This window comes from Micrasema longulum, unplaced genomic scaffold (assembly GCF_059751315.1).
Source record: "Micrasema longulum isolate JH-2025_06_02 unplaced genomic scaffold, ASM5975131v1 h1tg001067l, whole genome shotgun sequence".
NCBI lineage: Eukaryota > Metazoa > Arthropoda > Insecta > Trichoptera > Brachycentridae > Micrasema > Micrasema longulum.
In genome coordinates this window covers 251,435-268,405 of record NW_028278255.1, presented here as the reverse complement: position 1 = coordinate 268,405, position 16,971 = coordinate 251,435, and positions in this window count along the sequence as shown.

Here is a 16,971-nt window from a genome sequence, read left to right as displayed (position 1 = left end):
CACTCCCATTCATTTTGCAGGATTTTTAGCTGAATGGTTTTTTAATACATCATATTTATTCCCCTTTTTGCACCTAATGGGGCATAGCAGGGGCGAACCGTGTATATAAGCGATTATGCGCAATATTTGACTAACTATAATAATGTTTTATTGTAACTTTATTTACAGAAAAACAAATAAATAATTAACATTCGTTTTAAATCATTTCTACCGTTTGTATTTTTATCCTAATATAAATATAAAATTTATTAATTCGCGCCCAGCGCCTGTGGTGAGCCAAGAAACTAGCCGATTATTCCAGCTTATTTTTTCATACAAAAAGCATACTATATTTTTAATGTATTAACCCCAGTGCGGGTTTTTTCTCCTAAATTAAACTTGCATATTACACAAATTATTTTAAGATTCTTGATTTAGAAAACAGTATTTCAAACATTATTTCTTAAGGGCTCTTTGAGATGGTACTTTTGATATAAGACCATAATTACTATATCGACCAAATTCATAGTGGTATTTTTTATTTATTTTTAATGAATTATACATGAAAATCATGGATAATATTTCTATATAATATAACATATCACAAAGTTACATCGTTTGAGATGATTTCATGGATGAGAGTTGTTATATCACACAGAACCACAGAAAAATATCAATTTATAGTATGTATTACTTACATTATATTATGTACCTCTTATGTTGGTACAAATTTATGATTTTTATATAGCTTACTTGTAAATAAAATCATCATTCGCCACTGGGGCATAGGGCACTATTAGTACACTAATTGCAGCGTATTTCGATCATTTTTCTTGCGTTTTGAAGAAGTGGGATAATTACTACTGCTAGGTAACTTCAAAATCAGAATTTTTCAGTTAACATCTAAAAGCACTTTTTTGCATGATAGTAGTGCATTCGAATCATAATATTATCATTATTTGAATGCACCACTTGTCTATTTCTAGCATTTACAAAGGAGGATACAAAGAAGTGTTTTTAGCGGTTTACTAAGAAATTCTGATTTTATAGTTACCTAGTTGTAGTGATTACCTGTCCTGGGGCAGTGAAATATTTCAGTGTTACCTTTTAAAACAATATTTCGAACCCGGGACCTCAAGAACGGTAGGCGAATGCGCCAACCGCCGCAGCAAGGCCGACTTAAGTATTATAGGACCTTTCTTCTAAGGAGTTATTAAAAAAAACTCATTTGGGACGGTACATTAAATCAGTTAATACAATCTAAACCAGTAAGAAAACATATAATTGAAAACAAAAAACCCAGTATTATACACTATCTATTTATTTAAATTGTATTAATAACTATCACTATCGAAGATATTTATGTAATATTTTTTGATTGCAACACTTTTAGATTTTAGATTTTAGATTTTCTATTAGCTTTTTTTTGTTTTTTTAGTTCATCGGGAAGTTTATTAAATTGGAAATGGCCAATATTTTCCAGAGACCTTTTGGTGAAATTTAGGTACATGATTTTTTTTTGAGTTTCGTGTACTGTGGTTTTGAATATCATGATTTAATGCGAATTTTAAATTTGGATGAGAGGAAAAATTCATAATATTCAAACTAATGTTAATGATGTCATGCAGTGGAAAAAATATTTTAAGAAATTAGATTAAATCAACAGTAATTTATGACACGTAATAATTTAACGACGTACGTATTCTTACGATGGGAATGATTAACAAATTCCTCGAGATAAACCACGTTATTGGAGGTGTTAAAGTACGCGAGATAAACCGATTACCTGTTCTGCTTTATCGGGCTATTCTCATTATACGTGATTATTTAAAAACAACTATTTATTTGATAAAATACATCCGTGATAAAACAATAATGCAATATTACACATATTTATGATCCCGGGAATAATACAGTCGTCCAATGACAAAGGGTATAGATTCCTTTTATACCAAAAACCTTTAGTCTGATAATATAGGGAAGCCATACGATTCCGCTAAATTAAAACGCCGATCTTTTGAAATAGCGCCGTCAAAAAATGAAATAAATTAACATAATATAAAAACAAAAATCGTATTAGGTGTTTTTGTTAAAAAAATATAAGTACTTGCATGTTTTTTTTTTTACACCACAACAGGCCAGAAGGCCCAATTACAGTGGTGAATTACATCACAGAACACCCAGGCTTGAGAAAAATCACATTGTATTTTTTGTGTTCTCACCGGGAATCGAACCCGGAACCTTCCGTGCGTGAGTCAAGCGTCTTGACCATTACACCACGGAGGCCGCCAATTCTTTTTCCGCGGGAGATTACGCTTCTTAAAATTTAGGCTAAACTCGGTACCTTCTTATAATAAATACTTTGATACTCATATAAAGAGTAAAGTTCGTTCTATTTTATTTTTTTTAATTACGTTTTTTGTCTTTTTTGAGAAGAATGTTTTGGATGTAAATATTTCATTTCTACAAGTATTTTTAGCAAAATTGAAATGATTACATCGGCCATTCGACAGCCCCTGAAAGGGGTTGAAAATGAAATATTTTCGTAATACTATAAATATCTCAAGGGTGCTTTCCAAAGTAATTCTATGAATAATTTTTTTATTCGCCTTAAAATATTTATTGGTAAAACAGCTTATTTTGTGATTTATTCAAATGAAACGAGAGACAAATTAAATGCATACGCTAAAATTTGCCGGTTGATGCCGCCCGTCAATTAATAAATGCGTTCGTAGTTGCTAAAATTGATTATTGTAATGGTATCTATGCAGGTCAGCCAATGAACAAAATGACTCCCCTACAGTCTGTATTGAATGCTGCAGTGAGATTTATTTTCGGAATCTCTAAGTTCAGTCATATCACTCCACTACTTCGGGGATTGCGCTGGCTACGTTTTCCACAGAGGGTCGAATACAACCTCTTTTGGCTTATGTATAAATCACTGCACAACTCTGCTCCGAAATATCTAAGGGAACTATGCATTCCGGATGAACTAGCTGACAGGCGTCTCACGGTTAGATCAGCTACGTCTACGGCGAGAGGAAAAGTTATCATACCTCTACGTAAACAGCGCACTAAATTCGGCAATAATAAATACGATTTCGATTTATCCTTTTGCGGAATAAGAAAGAATATACTAAACGATAGCCTGACGTGCTAAGTGGTCAGTGGACGTCATGCGCGACAAAATTTATACATATTTAAAATTAAAATCCTGTATAATCCACGTGTATAAATAAAACCCGACTTACAAGATACAATTCAAAATGCGGTTAAAATGGTAGCCTAAATGTAATTATTGTGATATTTTTAATATCGTTAAGGCGGAGCAAGTGACGTCACAGACTAACGGATAAGGACATGAATGTATACGATGGCGGATGTCGTAACAGATGTTCAAGCAAATTATGAAAATTCCGATTTAATTCATTTTTTCTGCATTTTGCGTATTCTGCATACTAGAGTCCTTAAAATATAGCTTGATTAAAATGGCATTTGTCAGAAAAGGTGACAACATAACTTTGTAGTAACGTCATAGGAGTTATTTATTTATTTACACACGAAAAATCATTCATATCTGGCGTGTTAATTGAATTAAAAATGAGCGTTGTCGGGTGAACATTGTCGTGCAAAACGCGTAGTAGAGAAAAAAAGACTAACTGTCTATGCCAGTTTACTGTGAATTCAAAACTGTATGTCACGCCTTTTACGCTGCTTCACTCTTACTGACTACAAGTTAGGATCCGCAACTTAGGTTGAATGGAACACAAGACGGGTGCTTAGTGCCGCATCTATAGTCCTTAAATATAGCTTGATTAGAATGACATTTGTCAGAAAAAGTGACGACATAACTTTGTAGTAACGTCAAAGGAGTCATTTATATTGACACACGAAAAATCATTCGTATCTGGCGTGTTAATTATTTTTTTGATACAATGCATGACACATAAATCAACATTAATATATAAAATCAGCTTTAAAACTAAAAAAAACTCAAATAAACCTAATTATTAACGACGTTCTTACAAGGTTACATCATTTTGCAAAAACGTTAGAGATGGGACAAATTGATCAAATAAAAAAATAATTCATTTGAGTTTGTTCATGAAAAAAGTATAATTGTCTTATTTTTTGGTGAATAATTGAGTTAAACACACTATAATAGGCTTGTTTTTGCGTTTTTATATCAATTTTCGGAAACAGAGTTTTGTGATTGCATGAAATAACTGATACAATCAATATGATTAGTGATCAGTAATTTCCATCACTAATGAAATTAGTTTGACAGCTGTCATTCCAATCAAGGTATATTTTAGGGACTATAAGTAATTTATTAATGATAAGTCATTTCAACGGAAATTAAGAACCTCTTCGAGGAGGTGAAATTAAAATATAGGCATCTGCGATGTTCAAGACCTGTAATTAACTGATTTGAGTAATCAAATACCTTAAAACCATCAGGGGTGCTATTCCGAAACGCTCTCGCGGCACGAAAACAGTTTTTCTCGTAATTTCTAGGTAAATACGTGAGATAATACGGCCGCGAGAGCATTTGGAATACCACCACGGATATAATAATTAAACGTAGTTATGCAGAAAGCAGTCAGCCATAGAAAAGTAAAAGTGAATTAATAGCACCATTGTGAAAAGAGTGAATAATCAAATCTACACAACAGTTGTGGCTTTGACAAATGATAAACAATGAATACACAATTTTTTTAAATATTACAAACAAGAATCTAATTATGCATTTGACCAATTCTAATGATTTTAAAAACCGTAAGATTTTTCTAGTGCTGTGGGTGTTTTCTGCAAATTGAAAAATGCAATTTTTGTGATCGACGAAGGTTATTTATTACAGTATTACAGTTTTTGGCATAAAAGCGGTCTGACTGTTAGTAGCAGAACATAGAATTGACCTTACTACACCTGATAACACCAATATATATATATATATATTTTACGAAATTGTGGACTGGCTGCTTTCTGCATAACTACGTTAAATTGAATGTGAAAACATGGGCAGAATGGTGAATGAATACGTGATCACTTCGAAATATTTTGAAATTAGTTTTCTGTTATTATCTTATTCTTCCTCCTGTCACATTTACTCGTAGACGTACACATCGGACTAGGAGATTTGTTGTATGGTTTCTGTTTTACGACCGGTTGCCACCTGATGCCAATACGGTAACCCATCTTGCTAACTGGGGCTTAGGATGCCACCTATTGCTCCTCCGCTGCCATCCTCAACACAACGTCTTGCCCGACGCCGCTGTCTCCCAACAGCCCATTGCCCGAAGCACGTCCGGGTGGCCTGAGATAAGATTTGCGCCGCTTCCGCCAGTTCCGCCGCTGATGCACCTTATCTCCGCCATCGCAGCCGTTGAGGTCTTCACCCGTAGCCCCGGGCAAGGGATTGCGGCATACCCCGCAAAACTGGGTCCTCAACCAAACTTGACCACCTAAACACTTCGGTCTTCTGAAGTGAAAGGTGCCCACCCCCGCGACGTGGACGCGCTGAATGAGAATTACTCCAGCGAGAACTGAGAAGGTGACTCAGTCCTCCAGGAGCCGGGTTAATGTCCTTGTTTAGGTATGAGATATGACAAGTAAATATATGCCTACGAACCGTCGGCGTCGCCAAGACAAAGCGCATTTTTTTGTTATTAAAAAATAATTAAATTAATATCTTTAGCTTTTATGCTTTTGCTGTATCCTTTGCTATTTTTTTGTTTATAACTCATTGCATTCTGTAAATAATAATTATACATGGTAAGGGGTCAAGCAATATGACATATGTTGTATATATATATATGTTTGGATAATTTATATAGCGCCATTTTTTCGAAAATCACCTCAAGGGCGCGTACAATAAATAAATATCCTTGCACGTCTTGCAGCTACAGAGCGCATGGACGGTTGGGATTCTAGTTCCTCGTCTCCAATTATAATATATAACAATTATGATATATGGGAGCTAGATTACAGCACGTCTTGCAGCTACAGAGCGCGTGGATAGTAAGAAATCTAGCCACTATTTATTTATTTTAATTTTATTTTATTTGACAATGAAGTTTAGAGTTTAAGTGAAATTTTAAAAAACCAAATAAAAAACAAATTTATAAAAATAGAAGTTAGATTACAACAAGTCTTGCAGCTACTGAGCGCATGGACGGTTAAAATTCTAGACCCCATTGGCTAAATTTAGATATTTGATAGTTGATCACATTTACATAATATGATTTATATACTATGATAGCTAACATCACAAAAAGTCTTGCAGCTACAAAGCGCATCGACGAGTGGGATTTCAGCAACATAAGAATGATTTTGAAATCTTGTATGTTATCTAATTACTTATTATGTATGCCACTGTTCCTTGATATATATGTATATATATTTTAGGTAAGTTGAACTGAAAAAATTAAATTCTTTAAAATACACTTAAACCACGAGGCCAACTTTTGATTAGACGGTGAACATTATTTTATTACACAATTATTTCGGCATAATTTAATAACATGAAATCTGCCGGAATATCAGATACCTTAGTTTCACAAGGTTCTTCGAACAACGTAGCAATTATTAATTTAAGGTATCCCAGAGCTTCATTTTATTTTCTCATTTATACACGGTGTTTCAGGGATCAAAAGTCAGTTTAAATTATTAAAGCATTACTAAAAATCCATTAAAAATAAGTTGATGTGTAGAAATTAATAAATTGTAGGGAAATTATTTAGGCAATTCAGTATCCATTAAAAATATATTTTTTTGTAAACGTTAAAATTCAAACTTTTTAAATATACAATTAAACAACATCCTCCGATTTTTTCAATATATGCATTTCAGTCGAATGCAACCCTGGAAAATCGATGAAAACGCACTTGTTAAACAAGAATAAGCCGGTTTTGCATTAAATTTTAGCACGTTTCAAATAATTTGGAGTAGGTAAATCAGAATATGAAAAATTGAGGGTCAGGCCACTTTTGCGCTTCTACTTACTTCTAACTTTTTACTCAACATTTTAAAGATGTTATTATTTGTAAACCTAGAGGACGTGAATATTTGCGAAAAACCGCACGTAAATCTGTCAAGCCATTTAAAACAAATATCTTACGTCTACCCTCCAGAAATCAAACTCAAGACCTCAATGACCATGTACCGGACTTACCCTCACTCGATTTCCGTATTCGGGGCGTTCACCTGAGAGCAACCTTCGAGCTGATTACATTTGTCCAGGATTCCGGTTCTATTTCGCAAACTGAACTGTATTCTTTAACCGCCCGGATACAGAAAATAACCACTAATCGGCTTGATAAGAAGTGATAACGCAACACAACTCAGGTCACTCATCTTTTTAAACTTGTGTTATTTACGACTGCCAGAAAACGGCCAAAGATTGACATATTTGTAAATGTATTACAACAGAGAGAGAGAAATATTTTTTGCCAAGGGAATATGGAAGTCTAGGCATTTACAGAGTTTATGACCTGTTAAGGAAATGCGGATGTTATAACATAGGCACAATGGTGAATCTTAGACTGAGTGTAAAGTGGTCACTTAAACCAGCCAATGACAGGTCATAACCCCTCAAAATGCCTAGACTTCCGTATTTCTTTCTTAAAATTGCTTTCGCTCTCTGTTGCAATGAAAGTAGATCTCAATAACTCCCTAGGTAGAAAATCCAGCCTTTTTACAAACGTACCTATATGTATTTTACATTTTATTTTATTTTCGTATTTATTTTATTTTGTAAGGTAATTCAACATAGATACATACTAGAAAACATCTAATTCGAAGGTATTCGTCGATACAATTTCACATGCTTGTATATCTTCAATAGGGAAATATCACATACTACGAATACCGATAAAAATATATGAAATGGATGTAGAATAATTAATTGTATTTTCAAAATCAATATGGACATCGTGGAGACATCTTTTAATTCATTAATGCAAAAAAGAAATTCAATTAAAATACGTTCGTAAAAAAACGCGACGTGTTTGGCCTTAGTTGTTGTGACGTCAAGATTTGTGATATTGTTCTACACAAATTTCAATGACAAAGAACAGATAAACATGAATCGTGACGTATAAGGGGCGTGGCCAATGGAATCACCGTTTTTGCGGGAATTCTAAATTACAAATTTAAAAGTATTTTTTATGCTATTAATTATTGGCAAAATTTTTTTTTAGTGGATAGTATTTTATGGATCTTTATTACTTTTAAAATGTTTAAAGAAACGTGATATTTCCCTATTATAGAATTACATTGTTTTCATGAAATTGATTTTATTCGTGTACCACCTAGGTTAAGCAGAACTTTTACAATATTTTATCGTCAGAATTCTCGAACGGTAGCTCAATATAACTCACAAATTTTTAGATTACAGAATACCGGGAATGAATATGCATCATATTTTGATATATTTCGTTTATCTCTGCCTAACTTAAAAAAGAAAGTGACCAAAATATTTTTATCAAAAAGAGCAAATCAACTCCAGGAGATCGGGTTAGAATAGTTATAATTTGATTGGTTAAAGTATTTTGTTATTTTATAATTACTTTAAAACATGTATGTATTTCAAGTAATTTATAATGTGTATAGTACGAGTATATTAATAAATAATACTCGATTTTTATTTTTTTATTTTCGAGCACTCTTTATGCTACATATATGTAAATGGCAGAAATGCCGTATATAAATAAATATTTGTGTAAATCATAAGAACCTAAACATTTATTTTAAAGTAAGAAAATATTTTTAATAAATATTTACATTCCTGTTAGACCGTTCTGTTCAATTCATATTATTACGTGTAATTGGAACAATTTAAAAGAAGTGATGGAACTCGTATTCTGCTTTCACAGTTTTGGATACCGCAAGACACCTGTAATAATAATTTGCGTACACAAGATGTGGAGGTTCAATAGTAATAAAGATACACATCTGACCGGTTTGAAAGTGTAGTAGTGGTAACATCCATCACCTTCCTTTTTTCATTAAACAGTTACCATTGCTTACCTTTAGTTACCTTTGAATTCATACTTCGCATGCAAAATAGCAACCACAAGAAAATAAATTTCATAAAAACTTCGCATGCTATGCTTTCGTTTTTTCGTTCGACCAAGTTTTAAGGTAATAAGTACGAACATCGATACCTCAGAGTAATAATTCGTTCCCACTTACAGAGGTGCCCATTCGCTCTGTTGTACGGGTTCCTGACCAGCGGAACGCGCCTCACTCGGGGGGCGTAGAGTGGCCCACAGGGGGGCGCGACGGACGGCTCCAAAAATAAACTGCGCATTTAAATTATGTTATTTATCCTATAATGAGCAAAGAAGCACTGCGTGTCCTTTTGCCATTCTCAACTACCTATCTTTGTGAATGTGGTTTTGCAACTCTGTTAGGAAAAAATAATATAATAAAATCCCAAAATTCCACTCAAGTCATGGTCAAAATAACTTTGTCTTCAAAGGTGCCAAAAATTTCAATAATCTCCCCCAATGAACCAAAAACTATTAAAACTAATGTATTAAGTATATTAAGTTCAAAGTAAATTGAAAGTTTTTTTTTAAACAAGTGTAAAAACTGCATTCAATTTTGTTTAGTATGAATGTATTATTATTATTTTCTATTTTTCCTTTTATATTCCATAAGTTTTTTTTGCTCATGCACTTGTATATTCAAAATTATATCTATTCTAATAAAGAAATAATAACTTTGACAGTGAAGTCACTCTCCATGGACAAGAGTTGGTCACATTTACTAGATGTATAAAAGTAGATTTGTATGTTATAAAAAAAACATGTACCATTTATGAAATATATTGATTAATAAAAATTTAAAAAACAAAAATATTCTACATATTCTCAATAACTTTGAAGCCAAGGATTCACAAAATGGTTAATAAAGTGAAGCCACAGTACTCTCACTAATTATAATGAAACACTTTATCTGTCATTTAATAAAAAATAAACACGCCTATTATTATTTTAATCGTTCGTTAAAATTTAAAATGATGACGGGGAGGGGGGGGCGTTGAGATTTTAGGTGAAAGTTGGGGGAGGCGCGATCGTGGTAAAAGTTTGGTAACCGCTGCTCTATTGCATAGGACGTGTAATGGACCGTTTCGGTTTGCGCTTGCAATTCTCGACCTGAGTACCAACGGCCCGTTGTATCGCTGTAAACTGTATCTAACTTCGTGATTGATGATCATCGAATGATTTTTGTCCGAATGGGCGACTCTATAAGCGGGTGGCGTATTATTACTCTGAGATCGATGCCTATCTAGGGCCCCCGTAGTGCCGCACGGAACCCATCTTTACGCACCGGGAGTGACTAAAACCATGTCCAAGCGAGCACTTTTTGGTTTCATTGCAATTTAATTTATGGAAGCCTATATAAAATAAGCCAATATTATTTTGACAGCTAGTCAGCAGTGACGGCATCATCTACCGGTTATGATTTGAAAATTCGAGGTAGTTGCGGCGCAAGCGTCTCATTTGACGTTTAAGATGACATAATGCGCATGCGCTGTAAGGTGAAATTGCTGGTGGCAACGATTCGGAGGAAATGTTACCGCTATGAAAAATAAATATTACTTCTTTTTTTTTCATTTTAGCCATAATAAAAATTTGTAAATTTTATAGCGCCGTTTTCATGAGCAATCACGCTGTAGATTACACTTAATTTTGAAAAATAAAATAAGGTCAATCTACAGGCTAACTCTTAATTGATATTTCATAATCATCATTAAAATTCCCTTTTCGCACCTAATGGTGCATAGGGCACTGCATTGGTACACCAATTGTAGCGTATCTTCATCATTTTTGCTACATTAAGGTAAGATGATTAGTTTTACACTTCAGGTACCAGTCCAGGGACCATGTATTCTAGTGTAAAAACACCCTTTTAAATCAATATTTCATTTCAACCATGTCGGGAACCGAACCCGAGACCTCTCGCATGGTAGGCAAACGCACTTACCATTACACCACGAGGCCAGCAGATTATTACTATTGACTTACAAACAAATTTTACAAATATTATATTATTTGTACTTGTAAAAATTATATCTAAAAAGTAGCACTTCTGAAGTCTGGAAAACGATTTCACAAATAAACAAGTTTTTAATTAGTATATCTTCCTGAAAACTACGTATATCATTCTGAAAACACGCATCTATATGTTGGAAGATCCGGCTTCACCTCGGTAGATACAGTAGATAAAGATGGTAGAAAAGTTAAGTATACCGGATAAAAATAGCGTTTGTAATCTCGCCCCTGCATACTATCTTCTTATATTGTGTACCTTTGTGAATAAATAATGCCTATACGTACAACGTCTGGCGCCATCGTGTCTTTATATGGCTGTATTAATACAAAATGTTATATTATGTTAACAGACAGGTACCGTCATTATGACGTTCTCTGCAGACTTCTACAGATGTCGGTTGCCTGGAAAATAATATGACGTCATCGCGCCTGAGTAACGCGGCTGATTTATATAACGTCATTTTACTATGCATTATCTTATAAGTTCAATATTACCAAAACTCGATTATAAGCTCTTTTTACATTTCTGTTGTTCGTTCTCAATGCAAAAAATCCTTAATAATTCAAATAGTTTTTTTTCATTTCGATGGTCTAGTTCTAGAAAAAGAATCGTACGCTCGTTAGTGTAAATTTTTAATTTTCAGTTACGCTTCTTTTCTTGCCTAATAATAAAATGACTTCAATTATCGCGAAGTACTAATTTATAAGCACTCTAGTCTAGTAAAAAAATATATAAATACATACCCTAATAATAAATTTTATTTCAGTTCATTATTTACTTACGTATCGTAAACTTATGCACAGTATATATATATTTATTAATTTCAATAAATACATGTATGTCCATTGGCGGACTTGTTCCAATAGCAATATCTTCCAAACCAACCAATAAAGCAATATATCGTAATATGACATAGCTTTTATTTTAGATTATTCAACTTAATGTTTTAGTTTCATTATCTTTAATCCTTTTTTATTTTTTTTTATAATTTTAAAAAAGTAAATTTATTTATTTTATAATTTTTAGGGAATCATGTTTTTATTGATTTTTTCCTTAATACTTTATAGGGTCAAAGCACCAATGAATGACCGTTTAAGGTTCATCTTGTAGTTAAACCCACATCAAAGGTAAAAATTTCATTATTTAAGCGTACAAAATAAAAGAAAACAATAAAAATACATTAATTTTTCCAAGTACTTTTTTATTGAAATACGAGTATTACAATTACGATTAATATTACTTTAAAAAAATAGCAGAATCCCCAGTGCCTACTCTAGTAAAAATAATACTCAGATTTAGTTACATCATAACATTATAAAACACCCTAACACATTAGAATATGGATATATTCAAAGAATTGCATAAGAAATAGCATAAAATAAAACACTTTCCACACCTTTCCTTATAAAAACACTATCTATCTCAGAACAATAACGGAAAGACGCACTATTATCTTTTGACAACTCACAGTTCAAAACGGATAGATTTGTTTCTTATCAAAAGATGTGTCCGCCTACTGCTTTCGTCATGGTTTCTAATGTTAAAAGTTTTTTGACTGGACACATGTAGCAATTCTTATTATATTGTGTTTTATTAACCAATGGTCATTTACTGGGGGGTGGTCATTTACTGGTGCTTTGACCCTACTTCGTACTTTTATACGCGTGGTCCCCGATTACAATAGGAAGTTAACAGAGTTATCTTCGACGGTCCATAAAGGAAAACCAATATTTGTGTACGGAAATGAGTATATTTGCATGAACATTCGAAGTATCTTTGTCGGTAAGCTATAATTAAACATGTTTAGAAGAAAAACATGTATGCATATTCTAATTTTAACGCAGAAAACTTAATTTTACTTTGTAGGTAAAATTGAAGATAAATGTTAACTTCCCATTGAAATCAAGCCCTATGCGGAACTTTAGCCCTACGGGAAATGGGATACAAAAATTGCTTTCTTTCGCGCGGTTAAAATTAGAGCATTAAATTGTACGGCAAAGTTTCTTGAAAATGTACGAAAAAAATAATTAACAATATTTTAATTTAAAAAAAACTATGTACGTTTAACGACGCGACGTCACTAGTTCATATGAACTAATTAATTACAAGAGAGCTGTGAAAGATATTCGGTTTACTTACCGACAATGGACCAATCAGCAGAACCGACCGAAAATAAGCGGAAGAGAACCTCTGACGTCAAATGCGGAGTAATTTCAGAATCACATTACAAAAAAAATTAACGCGCTTAAAAATATATTTTTTTTAAATTTTGGCTTGGGTTATTAACAAACAGTTTTTTTTAAACCACAAACTTCCTCTTTAAGCTGGAATAAAAAAATACATAGGTATTATTAATATTCATTCAACTTCGAATGTTAGAAAATGTATTAAATAACAAATCTACACTTTTCTTAGGGACTATCATTCCATCTCAATACAAATATCGTTTTTCGAGTAAAACAAAAATATAAGAATATTTTTTGTGCGTAACATTGGAATGATATTTGTAACGCCTTATCATTATCAGTACGTAATGTGACCATAATCAGTATCACACCTCAAAACCACAAACTTCCACACTCAGTTACTAGTTATTTCTGATAACTGATAAGGTGTAAATATTTATTTTATTTATCTGCAGAATTATATACGCAGTACAAAAATGACTTGATTGATTTTTTTAAATCAATATTTCATGTCAACTATGTCAGGCATCGAATCCAAGACCTCTGGCATGGTAGGCAAACGCGCTGAACACTATACCACGAGGCTGAAAATATGTAACACATATTTTTTTTAATCTTTGCATATCTGTGAATACATATTTTGAATCTTTGTTTATCTGTCAATTTTTAACATCGTCCTGTTGCCTGTTTTCAGTATTTTGGTGTATCAAGTACCGAATCAGTGCGCTATGCACCATTAGTTGCGGATTATGATAAAAGTCATGAATAAGAAGATAATAAAAATAATTCGTGTGCACATTATTTTTTCCACATATACCTAGTTTTATGTATAATATGTACATGTACGTATATTATCTATGTATACTATTAGGGAGGAATTCGTTTTGTCGTTTACAAATAAAAAAATCCTCCATACAATGATATATTTTTTCGGAAAAAAGTAGGCTGTATCGATTGCCGGCCCTCTAACTATCGGTATGCAAATATACAATTATATCTGTACTAGGTTTTACCCGCAGCTTCGTTCGCATAATATTAGGGAGAAATTCGTTTTGTCGTTTAACATTTAAAAAAATCCCCACAAAATGAAATGTACCTAATTTTCGGAAAAAAGTAGACTGTATCAATTTCCGGCCCTCCAACTATCGGTATGCAAAAATACAACGATCCTCTATTTTAATTTGACGTAGCATCGTTATTCTGTTTTAATCTTATTTAATTTTCCAAAAATAATAATCTAGAGAGAGTGACATATTTTTTTCGGGGAAAAGTAGCTTTTGACATTTGTTGGCTCTTCGGCTATCCCTATATAAAAAAATACGTCAAACGGTCACTCCGTTGCGACGTAAAAAAAGATGTCATTTTTCTACCATAATTTTCCCGAAAAAAGGTTTGAAAAGTAGCCTGTTTTACTACTTAGCTCTCTGGCTATCTCTATGCAAAAAAAAATCATCAGTCAGTCGCTCCGCTGCGACGTGAAGGAAACACAAACAGACAAACTCACTTTCGCATTTATATTAGTATGGATGGATTTATGTGTACATTCAATAAAATTTCATTTCGATTAATTTATATGTTATATTAAATGCATGTTTTAATATGTATTACTTTTTAGTGTTGTTTTTGCGCACATGAATGCATTAATGTTTAATCGTTTAATTTATTAACGTAACAATTATTTCTAAACATTTAATCGAATTTCTACAAACGAGTTTGATTGAAATTTCCAAAATGTAAATTAATTACAAATCGATTGTTAATCTGCGCAGAAAGTGTGCTATGAACCCGCTACGAATAATGTATTATAAAGATTATTCGAGAAATTTAGCTGTGGTTTTGATAAATACATTTTTTTTTTTTTTTTAATATTTAACGAAATTTAATTATCTTATTTTAAACACGAAGAGCAAATATGTATATACGCAAATTGCGTGTGCTAAAATTTCTATTGAATATATTAAATGTTATTTTCTAAAATCTCGATTGAAAAAACTTCTGGATTTATGTAAAGAATAACACTATGTGCAACGAGCATTAATTAGTATCTTTATATGTGTCCGGACACAATTAATTTGCAGTTATAAACGAAATTTACCAAATCTAAGTTTAGGGATCCGCGCCAACCACTAACACTAGGAGGTGGATTTGTCTCCGCTCGATAAATCGAGCGGAGACAAATCCACCTCCTAGTGTAGTGGTTGGCGCGGTTCCCTAACTTTGTTTTAAAATGTCGTTTTACACTGCAACATTTAATTGTGTCCGGACTGGCACCTGTAGCTGAAGACTAACCTTACATTATATTTATGTAACAAAAATAATTCAGATACGCTGCAATTTGAGTAGCAATGCAGTGCCCTTTGCACAACTGGGTTAGGTTAGGGAAATGATGCTGATGATGATGATGTATAATAACCATAATTAATTTTTTTGCTTTATTTTTACTAAGATTCTTCAGTTTACCTCTTTTTCTATGATAACTTATATTCTATAATACAGCCAATCGCAGGTCATAAGCCCTGTAAAAGCCTAGAATTCCAAATCGCCTTCTCTAAAATCTTCTCCATCTCTGTTGTAATTAGTTATGTTTATTATAATTTCACTTTGAATATATACCTACCTATTAAATATACCTACTACCAAAACGTTAGAGGTCTGAATATATAAAAAAAATATATTTATCGTAAGAAATTTAAAATAAAAGATACACAAATGATATATACTTACTTTTTATTACATGCCTAAAGATATTTCATAAGCTTAGAGCCTATAAAAAGAATTAACTATTAATAAAAATAAATAATCATATGATTTTTTAATAAACATTCTGTTTTTATAATGACCGTTTTACTTTTTGCTGTTCTATCATATGAAATAACTAAAATTATCAAACAACTCATTAAATTTTTCCCGTTTTTTTTATTGGCTAACAGTGAATAATGTGGTATCAGTTAAAGGAAATGATGTGTACCGGACGCTGATAGCAAATATCAAGCAGAATTTTAGTTAAAATGGAAAAAAAAACTTTTAAACTGGTACACGAGATAAAAATGAAATACAACAAACTGCAAAAAGTTATTTTGACTAAAGCCGTGTTTATCGTGTTATTTTGAGCTTTGGGGATAATTATATACATAATATTTTAAAACATGTGTTTTTGATAAACATATTAATGCGTTGGCTTGGCATATGATATTGTTCACTTATGATAAATAATTCTAGAGAAATAAAAGTTAAATTAAATAGTTTATTTTTAACCACGTATAATTTATATTTAATTACCGATCAATTTCGGCACTACTACGTGCTCCTTATCAAGGTATATTTTAGAAATGAATGTTATCCTGTTTTATGATTTGCACAATGTATACATAAAATGAGTGTGTTATTTTAGAATACTAGCAGATTAAAGTTGACCTAAATGGTAAATAATATGTTTTAGTATAAATATCGTAAATCTAAATAAATTATCATTTAAAAAAAAATTTGCTAATAGAAGATTTTCCATTACAAACCGTTATTTTATTTGTGTACATTTTGAAACGATTTTTTTTAACAATAAAAGTTTGTTTTTATTTAATTTTTTTTTCTTGCAAAACAATAGGCCAGGATGCCCAATTGCAGTGGGGGACTACAGCACGGAATACCCAGGCTTGATAAAGAAATCACAATTATTTTTTATTAGTTTACCGATAATCGAACCCGAAACTCTTCGCGCTTGAGATATGTCTTCTTGCCCATACTG